The sequence below is a fragment of the Fukomys damarensis genome, unplaced genomic scaffold, assembly GCF_012274545.1.
Source record: "Fukomys damarensis isolate Sample0158 unplaced genomic scaffold, DMR_v1.0_HiC HiC_scaffold_5, whole genome shotgun sequence".
In the NCBI taxonomy this organism is placed as follows: domain Eukaryota; kingdom Metazoa; phylum Chordata; class Mammalia; order Rodentia; family Bathyergidae; genus Fukomys; species Fukomys damarensis.
Genome location: NW_022900917.1, coordinates 84,601,811 through 84,610,385, shown reverse-complemented (window position 1 = coordinate 84,610,385; position 8,575 = coordinate 84,601,811). Strand labels below are relative to the sequence as shown.

Genomic DNA, 8,575 nt, shown 5'->3' with positions numbered 1-8,575 from the left:
CCCACCAGTTAGTAAATGAGAACCTGCTAGAAGTTATTTTGTTTAAAATAGCAACAAATGTGTACATCGGAATTTTTCGAGTGTGGGAAATACCTGTTTCCTGAGTGAAAAGGAGAACTCATTGCTGCAGCAACAGAAAGCCAATCCCTTCATTCCTTCTCTGTGCTTTCTCCTGCCCCTACTAGCTTCTTGCTGAACCGGTAAAGAGCTCAGCTGGAACAACTGTTCGAAGGGATGCCATCATCCACCATCTGGGAAGTGAGTGAGGGTCTGCCCATGGGTGGCTTAGCTTCAGCATCCCTACAGCATCATTCTTGGGAATTGGAGAGGGTGGGCCAGCAAGTCCAGCTGCAGAGCCCACGGTCATGCTGGGACCATGGGAACACAGTGAGGATTGCTCCATCTCTCTTGGATTTACACAGGAATCTAAGTATACGTAAATTTTATTTCCCACTTTCCATGACTTTCTCCTCCACTTGATTCACTTTCTCTCTGATGCATAACTCCTTGATCCTGTCCTTCTCCAGTTCAACCAAACTGACTTTTACTCCACAAGTTAAATTTGAAGGAAGTTCTTCTTGTGTCTACAAATGTAGTACAGGCAAAACCAGGGCCATATTCAATATTGTACTGAACTATTTGTTCCACTCCAATTGCTCTCTCTGAGTTCATCCTGAGCACTTGTAGCCTGTGACTTTGAATGGAGGCTGCAGCATAAGTAGCCAATGGGGCTAGAAAATTAAGATTTGTGCATTATTATCCAGACTATTGGGTTAATGCCACTTTCATTCATCCTCCCGGTCTATCTATCTTGTAGTCTTAAATGAGCTATTGTGAAAAAGCCACACTCCATCCACTGTCCTGGTGTCCTAGACACATATCACTCCAGCTTTTGTTGATTTATAAATTCAGGTTATAGGACATGTAGATGAGTGCTACTCTTATGCCTAAGAACTATGTTTAGAAGATTTGTCAGTACCTGTTTTTGCCAGGGTAGTGATGTATTACACTAATACCTTCATTTCACTTTGCCCTGAAGCCCCCTGCCAATAATACTGAAATTTCTGAGAGTTTTGGAGAATGGTGGCTGTAAATTTCATGAAGTACAAAATTTAACACTCACATAAATAAGGCATTTTGTAAATATTCTACTAGCTGCTTCTCAGAAAATGCTATATAATGATGGATTGATTTTATCATTTTGAGTAATCCTAAAGTGGCAGACATTAGGTAGAATATTGTGAAAGGTATAGAAGTGTCTATCCACATATGACTTGCAATTTTATAGGCTGAAAAAGAATCCTCTGTCAGTGCTGTCTCCACTTGAGTACAGAGATACACCTCCAGTAGAATTTTCCTACATTGTTATCTTCATGTCTCACCTCAACATTTTTTAGTCATTATTTTTTGGTTTGCTTTTGCTAATTCCTTCATATATTTAATCATTGAATTTTTCCAGCACTTAATCTTTGAATTTCTTCTTAATTTATATTCTGTCTGGTGATGGCATCTTACAGGAGGGCTTTAGTGCCAGCTCTGTGTTGAAGACTCCAAATGTATATGCAATGCTCTGAACTACTCGCTGAACTCTAGACACAGGTATAGGTATATATAAAGGTATAGGACACAGGTATCTAGACACAGGTATAGGTATATAGAAACTGACTGTATACTGAGTGCAAGCAAATGCATGCCTAATACGGACCTCAAATTAACATTTCCACAAAAGATCTCTTGATCTCTCAGTATCACATATAACTTCCACCAACTCTTTATTTGGAAAATCAATACCACTGGTTGCTCAAGACAACACTCCACACTGTTATGGATGGAATTGATAAACAGCATGTACAGAGAAGCAGGATGTAAGTAAAATAATAAAAAGTTTATTTGTCAACGAAAGGTCAATCACTGGCACTGCTTTTAGTTCAATCGACCTTTTGTTAACAAAATACACTTTTTATTATTTTACTTCCATTCTGCTTCTTTGTACATGTCATTTGCCAATTCCTTCCATAACAATACCATTTGGGGGTATTCTGTGTGAAATTCACATCCATGTATGCAGACTGCTCTACCTTTAACATAAAACCAGCATCCAACCAGTTCTCATTTCCTCTGCTCTTACCAAACCACTAAGCTGAGATCCAGATGCTCTGTGGTCTTCAGCAGAGGATTAAAGTCAAGTTGATAGAAGCATGAGATTTCACATGACTTCAGCTCTAAGCACCAATTCAGAAGTCTCTTCTCTCAGTCAGGTTAACTCAGCATCGTCCTTATAATCTATAAGAGGTGACATGGCTTAGCTTTCTATGACATCTCTGGCCTCATTTTTATATATTCTCTCCTACCCACTCCATCACTCTCTCTGTACTGGCCTCTTTGTTCTGCAAATGTTTTAAGACTTTGTACTCAGTGGTTCCTTTCAACTGCCTTTCTTCATCTATTATATGTCAATTACCAAGTGTAATTTACCAACAAAACATTTCCCTATCAACCTAATTTCAAATGACTATTCTCGAGACACTCTAAGACTTTTGCTTTCATTATTTTCTGCATAATATCTAACATAGTGTAACATATAATTATTTACTTGTTTATTGTCTCTGCACAAAAAAATCAAGGTTTCATGTTGGAAGAATCTCTGTTTCTAATGTTGACTTAATGTATCCATAACTCTCAAAAAAAAAGATGCCCGCCACTAATTAACATTAATGAATTACTATTGAATGCATGAATGAACTGCCTAGATTCAAACCTGAATTTCTGTACATATTCATGGTAGAACTTGAAAAATTTAACTTCAATATCTTTTTGTTTCCTCAATGGGAATAATTGGTCTTAGCATAAATGTTTAAAGTATATTTCAAAAGCAGTTACATTTGTAATGTGCTTAGAATAGTGTGTAGTATATGATAAGCACTTAATACAAATTATATTTATTAGCACCTATTCATATTTATTAATTCAATAATTGCTTAAAATGCTCAAAAATGCTATAATTGGCACTTGCTCAAAAATTCTATAATCCTCTCCCCTAAGAATTTTGTAATGGATATTCTACCTCCCTGGATTGATACTAGGCATTGAGATACAGATTTTAAGCACTTTCTTCCTAAAGGAAAACATTTTTCAGTGAAGGGAACATTCATATGAATCATAGATTTCAATACAAGTGTGAAAAGACTATATGAATAAATATTTGAGTATACATTACACTTTATGTATAAATAATTTACATGCTATAAATTTTAAATACAGTGTATTAGAACGCAGGTAACAATTGATACCTGCCTGCCACATGGGACTTACTAGATTTTCTTGAAACCCTAATGATATTTCTGTAAGAAACTGATATTTTAACCACAATTCTATAAATATCAAAGGTTATTATAACTTCATGTTTCCCTCTTTTCTTCTGGACCCTGGCTTTTGTTGTCTTTATTTGCCCAAAATTGTCCCAAAATTACATTTGGAATCTCATATATTTCAAAAGAGAAGTTGTGCAAAAGCCAATGGAAATTAGAAGGATGGGACTTTATGAAACAAAAGAATATTTGGGAATAGATATTTCTGTCCTACAAATATTCATGCTGCTCCTCAACATGATCTGTCAGCTCCACTCACCTTCACTCCCTGTGTGTGCTTATAAATATGCTCTTGATCATTGTGATGTGTTATAAATTAGGAAGAATTTGCAAATACTTAAATTTTAGTCCATACATACAGTGTTAAAAGTGTGTCTACTGCCAGGATTGATTTAGAAAATGTTCAAGAAATATGAAATAAAAGACATATGGAAAAAAAGATGGGTCATTCATTTTTCATTGGTTCTTTACATAGGAGAGGAACAAGTGGTTTTTTTTAAACAAACCAACCCAAAGCAGGATTTATTGTTTGCGTTAACTTTGGATGTTTTTTTCACATACTGTTACTAAATTAATTTTTAAAATACATAAAACACCCAATGGTGGTACTATAATCTCAGCACTCTGGAAGGTGGAAGCACAATTGTAAATTCAAGCCCACATTGGACAACTTAGGGAAAAGACACCATCTCATAAAATAGAAAAAGGGCTGGTGATTTAGCAGTGCAAAGGCCCTGGGTTCAAACATCCAATACAAAAATAATAACAGCAACAACAACACATAAAAGAAAATCAAACTTGTATAAAAGGTTGTGCTCAGAGAATTCCTGCTTCCATTCTTATTCTTTCCTCATGCTCTTCTTATTCCTTTTGGTTAACTATTTATAAAAATTGGTGGTTTGGGGCTGGGGATTCAGCTCAGTGGTGCCACTGCCTGCCTCTCAAGTGCAAGGTCCCGAGTTCAACCCTTGTTGTAAAGGAAAAATACATTGCTACAATGATGAGGTCTGACATAACCAGGTGATCAAGCTGTATACCACATTCTCACTGATGAGACCTTATGCCACACGCAGAGCACTAGCCATGAAGCATTAAGAAGTTTAACATAGGCCGGGCGTGGTGGCTCATGCCTGTAATCCCAGCTCTTGGGAGGCTGAGGAAGGAGGATCGCTGTGAGTTCGAGACCAGCCTGGGCTACATAGTGAGTTCCAGGTCAGTCTCAATTACATAGTGAGACCTGGCATAGTGGGGTACATTAGGAGCTGTATAAAAAAGCTTATGGATTCCATGCCCATAATAACTTCATAAAACTGAAAATCCATTTGCTTGAGCATGCTTCTGAATAATGTTTCCCAATTCTCTGTATTGAACACCAGGTTTCACTGCATCAATGGCTTGCATCAGGCACTCATATGTTGTCTAGTTTCCATGCTCCCTCATCCACATCTCCAACAAAAAATGTCTCATTCAGGTCCCCATGATAACCATTGCGGTAAAGAGTGATGTCCACATTAACAATATCGCCTTCTCTCAAAGGTCGTCTGCCTGGAATTCCATGACAAATAATTTAATTCACTGAGGTACAACAAAACTTTGGGAAATTATAATAATTCAGAGGAGAAGGATAGCAATTTCTTGCAATACATGCCTTATATACAAGTTGCATTCCTTCTATATCTTCAGATGAGAGCAACTTAATTTGAGAAGTACCTTTAAGAGCCTGTTCAGATTCAGACATCCCTAAGGGATGATCAGCGTAATCTGGTCTTTGAATGTAACTGGGAACTGGCCTTGTTGGCATCAGTGGATAATGCGGTCTCAGTTTACCAGTATATCGATACCCTGCCCATGGATCAGTGTTAATATCACCTTCAATAGTCCGGGAAGATAATTCTTGCTTTGCCTTTTCATCCTAGTTACTGTGCTCGAATCCATAGATGCAAAACTTGCTTTCTTATGTAGTAATTTGGGAGTAGCCCAACTTCCTTTAAAACATTCCACATATGTAGATCCTGTAGGAAAGGTTCCTTTCTGTCCTGGATCTCATAGACTTTGAGGGGCCAGGGCCAAAATATTGGCTGTCCTCATAGCCCAATTACTTTTCTAGTTTTGGTCTCCAAACTTTAGTTGTTGAACACCCACAAGACAAGATAGTGACGTTACATTAGCAGCTTAACTATTATAATTTTGTCTAGACATTAAGCTCTTTGAAGTATGAAGCACAGTAAGAGGGGCTGTTATTTCTTATCAACCATAGTTGTTCTCATAGTTGAATCCCTGGACTGGAACTAAGAGCCAAACTGCTGCAGCGCTGCCACTGCTCTGAGTCTCCAAACGTAGCAATAACACTAATATTACATAAACTTCAGTGGAAACGTCCTCACTCAGTGGGAAATTCGGTAACAGTATAATGACTTCGTTCCATTAATTTACGTTTTAAATTATTTCTGTGAGCAGAAGTACGAGCCCTGGATGCCCAGCTTGATGCAGGTGGGGCACTGGAGCTTGGCCTCCCGGCTGCAGCCAGCCGTCTCACACACCCGCGCCTCCACTGCCGCCATGTTGGCCGCCCGCCGAAGAAGAGTTTTTTATTTTTCTTTTTATTGAGTTTATTGGTACCAAGAACTGTCATGTGAAGGTACAGGATCCCAGTAATGAAGGAACAAGTGTTTTCTTGGAGCAACATTCAATAGAAAAAAGAACAACTGTAAATGGCGCCATCAATATATTATCATAATTCTATTCATCACCTTGTTGTGTTTGCTTGCGTGTGTGTATGCATTTTTTCTTTTGATGAATCCAAAGATCTAGGAAATGTTAAAGTAATAAAATAGCTAGTAAGTTTTAAAACAAATAGAACAAACTCCTCGCTAAGAAAGCATCTCGGAGACTGAGTGTCCCCAAATGGTTTTTAAGAGTCCTTTTAGAAAATGTCTCTGGTCAGGGCACACTACGCCTACTATGTATCCTAGTCAAAGATGTTTTAATTAGCTTTGCATTATTGTGACAATATGCCTGTGACAATCAACTTAAAAGGAGGAGAGGATTATTTTAGCAAATGACCTTAGAGGATTCAGTCCATGGTCACTTGACCCTGTTGCTTTGGGCCCCTGATAGCTTCTAACTCAGTGGCAGGAGGAGCCATGGCCCCAGTGTTCTCTCCAAGTGCACACACTCAGGACTTAACTGCTTCTAATCAAGCCCTGCCTCCTCGAGGGTCTGTACCTCCAATAGCCCTTAAAACACAGGACTTTGAGGTCATGTAAGAGCCAAAGTACAGAAGAAGTCACATATTTTATGACTCTTACGAAAAAGATAAGAATTCATTTTGACTATAACTTTCTCTTTTCTCTCCTTTTTCTACTGAAAGAGGTGTGGGAAGATCAAGGACCGTGGTTTCCATATTCTTTGAAATGGTATTGTGTAACATATTGGTACAGAGTTTATGAAAGTTTCTGGTTCATGGCCAGTTAAAGTTATTGTCATTTCAAATGTGTCCCAAAAATGACGATTGTTGATACAGATGGGATTTGGAAAGCTGAATTTGATCGCAATTTGATTTCAAATCACTCTCCACTTCTAAAGGCCAAGTTCTTTATCTACAAATTGGAATAAAGGAAACTACCTCAATAGATGGTGTTTCACATGTGTGTAAATAGATATGCATATATTATATAACATTTTGTATTACTATATTATTAACAGATCAATAATTAATAATTAACAGATTATTGACATTAAGTAATCTAATGCAGTTAGCAAAACTAGAGAATGGGTTGGATCCGATAGATGGGTCTCAGCTAAAGCAACTGAATTTCTCTCACTGTCTGAGGTATTTCTGGACATCACGGCTGATGGGAAAGTGCGACTGCAGGGGCTGAGAAGAAGCCAGTGATACTTACAAATGACAAAAAACTCACAAATGACAGGCAGAGTTTGTAACAGATTATCTGGGTCAGAATGTCAGTATTACAAAAAGAAATCCTGGATCCCTGAAAATATTTGTTAACAGTAAGGCTTTCTTTTTGTTTTGTTTTGTTTTTTGTTTTTTGAGACAGGGTCTCACTATGTAGTTGAGAATGCCCTGGAACTCACTATGTAGCCCAGGCTGGTCTCGAACTCATAGCGATCCTCCTGCCTCAGCCTCCCAAGTGCTGGGATTACAGGCGTGCGCCACCATGCCTGGCAGTAAGGCTTTTCTTAATTCCTAAGATGTTATTGCTCTCATGAATTACAAATGTTCGCTAAACAGGCACAGCTTCCTATTAAAGAGAGAGTGTCTCACATCTTGGCCAGGAGAGAAAGCCCTGTTGAGTGTGGCCCCAGGCTGTGTGTCATCTCTGCTGCTTTCTTTGGAACCTCATTCACTGCCTTGTGCTGCCACCTTCTCCCCAGATTTCTCCTTTCTCACTTCCTCATTTGTCCCTGTGTCTGCTCAGACTTCACTTGTCTGACAGAGGCTCTCCATCTGATGTGAGGAGACTGCCCACCAATTCCATCCTCAGACTTGGGCTTGGCCACTGTATGTTTACAGTTGTGTTAGCACACGTTTGCAGTACATCATGCTGACTTCCTGTGTGCAGTCAGAACATGCATGTGACCCTTTTCTCCCTCACTCTCACTCCCTCCCTCTCCTGAGCCCTTTCCCCTCTGAGAAAGATCTGTCTCCTACTCCTATCATGTATATTTACTTTGCTTTTTACTTGTGATTTGGACTTCTCATATAAGACAACCCTTACAATATTTTAAGCCTGAGAGTCTGATTTATTTCACCGAACGCTGTGGACACAGTTGCAACATCAATTAACTTCACAATGTTCAAGTCAGTTTGATTCCTTTGGTTACTTCTTTTATTTGCTTTGTTTTATTTACAGGAGCACAATAACTGCTGCTGACTAATGCACAAAGAACTTCGTCTGTGGTTTGTACAAAGTCCTAAATCATGGCAAAACCAGGCAAATGAATCTTTAACTGGATATCTTGTATGTTCTCTATGGATATAATTTTAGCTTTTGTGCACTAAATATACTTAATTTACAGCTTGCCTATGGATAAACAATCCAGTAGCTATCCAGTCTACCTCTCCAAGTTTGGCCTAACAGCAGGAGCAGTCTTTTTCATTCTGAAATCTCCTACTGTGTTTATCCTCCTGGCCAGTTGGAAGGATACTTTTTTAAGCTTCTTTTAAAGCTAAGATTCCTTAGTCA

The 8,575-nt window shown here is 38.5% G+C and overlaps 1 pseudogene; it reads right to left on the bottom strand.

Moving 5' to 3' along the window:
- Nucleotides 1-443: 443 nt before the first annotated feature.
- Nucleotides 444-5,944, bottom strand: LOC104870027 (annotated as a pseudogene).
- Nucleotides 5,945-8,575: the final 2,631 nt, after the last annotated feature.